Source organism: Schistocerca cancellata, chromosome 9 (assembly GCF_023864275.1).
Source record: "Schistocerca cancellata isolate TAMUIC-IGC-003103 chromosome 9, iqSchCanc2.1, whole genome shotgun sequence".
Classification (NCBI taxonomy): Eukaryota; Metazoa; Arthropoda; class Insecta; order Orthoptera; family Acrididae; genus Schistocerca; species Schistocerca cancellata.
Window position 1 is genome coordinate 49296405 of NC_064634.1, and position 3458 is coordinate 49299862.

Below are 3458 nucleotides of genomic sequence, written 5' to 3' on the forward strand. Positions count from 1 at the left end.
TGGCGGGTGCATCACACGAACAAGAAGTGTTTGTGCGATGTTCACAAACGCAGAAAACAGGATTAACAACAAGCAGAATAGACAGAAAGTGCATCTAACGAGTAATGTATTCATTTCACGAAGTACAGAAGAGAAACAAAATTGTTATTTTGCATGAGGCAGCTGCAGCATCCAAATTGCGCTCGATATTCTCAATGATTTGCTAATTTAAGATGTAAGTAAGTATTATGCAGTTTAAAAATGTGTGGAAGTCCAAAAAATACTCTGACGGTAATGTAACGACGTGTATCTATGTCGTACGTCCTTAATGAACATCTAGAGTTACATAGTAAGTTGTAATTTATATACAGAATGAAACTTCCTGGCAGATTAAAACTGTGTGCCGGACCGAGACTCGAACTCGGGACCTTTGCCTTTCACGGGCAAGCGCTCTACCGACTGAGCTACCCAAGCACGACTCACGCCCCATCCTCACAACTTTAACTCTGCCAGTACCTCTTTTAATCTGCCAGGAAGTTTCATATCAGCGCACACTCCGCTGTAGAGTGAAAATTTCATTCTATATACAGAATGTTAGCAGCGTTTTAATCAGATACGTTTGGGATTGAGTTTTCTCGGTTTTCATGAATATAAATTGACTCAACATTGACAAGATATGTTATTACGCTCTTACTGCCAGGTCCGGGTTGGCTATGTCTTTATGAAGTCGACAAGGGTTTTGTAACATTCACGTCATTCTGCTCACTGTGTTGTTCGTAATACTTGTCATCAATTTTTGTCTCTTTGTATATTCTCCCCTTGTCCAATATATGTCTACATACGGAATTCAATGTACATCTCTAAGTATGGTCTCAATGATAACAGGAAACTGTACTAAGAGACACTTTGTTTGACGAGCAGTTGCGCATTTTCTTACTATGACATTAGTGTCCGAAACGAAAGGTAAGTGCGGCTGCGTATGGTGACATTGCACTTCACACATAACTGAAATAAGTAATTGTTCGCTGATCATCATTAAACGTATTTTAAATATACGGCCATTCTCATTCCATTTAGCACTTTACAGTCTTATAAAAAGTGCACGGGATAATCTTTATACTGCAGAGGTAAGACACTTTGTTTTTTCTATGAGACACTGGACACTACTGTTGCCGTAGAGGCATGGCAATGTACAGAGCTATAACTAGATTTTAATTATCTTCTCATTTTTAATCGTCGTCGTCAAGGATTTTACACTCGATAGACACATAGTTTGATGTAAATGGCTCTGAGCACTATGGGACTTAACTGCTAAGGTCATCAGTCCCCTAGAACTTAGAACTACTTAAACCTAACTAACCCAAGGACATCACACATACCCATGCCCGAGGCAGGATTCGAACCTGCGACCGTAGCGGTCGCACGGTTCCAGACTGTAGCGCCTAGAACCGTTCGGCCACTTCGGCCGGCATAGTTTGATGTAGACGCGCAGTGTGTGTAAGTAATCTCATGTTTCTACTGAAGTGGGTGTAAGTGTTCTTGTGTTACCGATGGACGTAACCATAGGTTTACCGAAGATAAAGTGCTAATCGCTCTTAAGGTATGCACTTTAGAGCCCATTTTTACTAGACTTTTTTTTGCTTTGGATGACTGTTGTTGTCATATCCCTCCTGGGACACCCCGTATACAACATATCTTTTTCTACGAAGGACGAGAAAAAATTTTCAGGCCGTACCTGATTACATCAACTTCCTGTACGCCTTTTAAAGGATGTCTGTAGTTCAGGGTTAACATGGGACTCGATGGGGACCGCTGCCTTTGTGGGTCAGCAATTTGCGTCCGCCTGTGAGTCTTGGCACCAGCTACGGAGAGAGAGCCGGTCGTTTTCCGCTGGAGGGAAACTGCAGCTGCAAGTCGAGCATTAGCGACGTCTTTGTCTCCAACAAGAGACCCACTTAGCGAGAAAGCTCGTCTTAACAAGAAAGATGCCTCGACCCGGCTGTGCGCGCCGGCAGTCAGCCGTAAATTGCCCCTGCACAACTTGACGCTACCTTGTCAACCAACCAGAATGTCGGCGGCTTTTTGCGGGAGCCTTCCAGTCACAGACCTCTCCAGCTTCAAAAAGGTACGTGTATTGTAAATGGGCCTCATGTGTGCGACATAATTTCCAAGGTTCAGGTGTAGTTTCTCAGGCGGTCTGAGTGGCCGAAGAGTTCTAGGCGCTATAGTCTGGAACCGAGCGACCGCTACGATCGCAGGTTCGAATCCTGCCTCGGGCATGTATGTGTGTGATGTCCGTAGGTTAGTTAGGTTTAAAATCTTCTAAGTTCTAGGGGACTGATGACTTCAGAAGTTAAGTCCCATACTGCTCAGAGCCATTTCAACCATTTTTTGTAGTTTTTCATGTCCCGCACGATGACGTGTCTCTCTTGTCAGTTGCCTAGCGAGGTAGGGCAGTGGTTAGAGCAGCGGACGTGGATTCGGCAGGTAGTCTGTGGTATTACAGCACTAATGAAAAGCATATGAACATCATAAGAATCAGTAAGGACAGACATGCCGCCACTTTCCAAGGAAACTTCCATATACAAAAAGCATTAGCACAAAATAAACAGTTGCTCAATGACCAAATAAACATTAAAACCAGACACTGTATAAAAAAGTAGAAGGAATCACATAGAAAAGGCCTTTTCCATCCGGCAGCCCCTCCCAATAACCCCCCCCCCCTCCCCCAACCCACCATTTCATTTCACTTCTTCCCCCTCACCTTTTTCCTCCAACTCACTCTCCATCACACTACTATGCACTTACTGTCCATCTCATCTCTGCTCCCCCTCCCCCCCTCTCCTCCCCTCCCCAATCTACTCACCACTCAAAATTTAAATTCCATCACTACTCCATTTCTCTTACAAAGTACATAAATACACAGGGACATAATCGAATAGAACAACACACACATAATGAACTACAGAGAGAGGAGAAAAAAGATATAGATCAATGAAAACTGGTGGTAATGTTGGCACACTATAAAACACGATACCCACTCACAAGTATACAAATAAACAGTGGTGTAAGAAATTGTGCTGTTTTATAAGCCAGAAACGTATATTTCTGCAAAGCAGCGTAAAATTAAACCACAATCAATTATCAATTAAAATATTACCAAATAACCATTAAACCCAGACACACTATAAAAAAAGTGGAAGGAATCGCATACAATGTTACCTAACAAACATTAAAACAAGACAGCGTATAAAAAATGGAAGGAATCACATAAAAAAGGCCTTTTCATCCGTCAGCCTCTCTCAACAACCCCTCCACCTCACCGACCTCCAGTTCATTTCACTTCTTCCCCCTCACCTTTTTCCTCACTCCGCCTAACGAAGAAGGAAATAAAAAACGTGCTAGCAGACGACATCTTGTGACGTAGGCAAAAACCAAGCAGAAATTAGCGAACGCAAAAACCAAGAATTTGTTAATGG

At 42.9% G+C, this 3458-nt stretch overlaps 1 non-coding gene across 1 annotated transcript; it reads right to left on the bottom strand.

The window, feature by feature from the left end:
• Positions 1–379: 379 nt before the first annotated feature.
• Positions 380–454, bottom strand: Trnas-uga (transfer RNA serine (anticodon UGA)). The gene has a single exon. It is a non-coding gene; the product is annotated as a tRNA-Ser (tRNA).
• Positions 455–3458: the final 3004 nt, after the last annotated feature.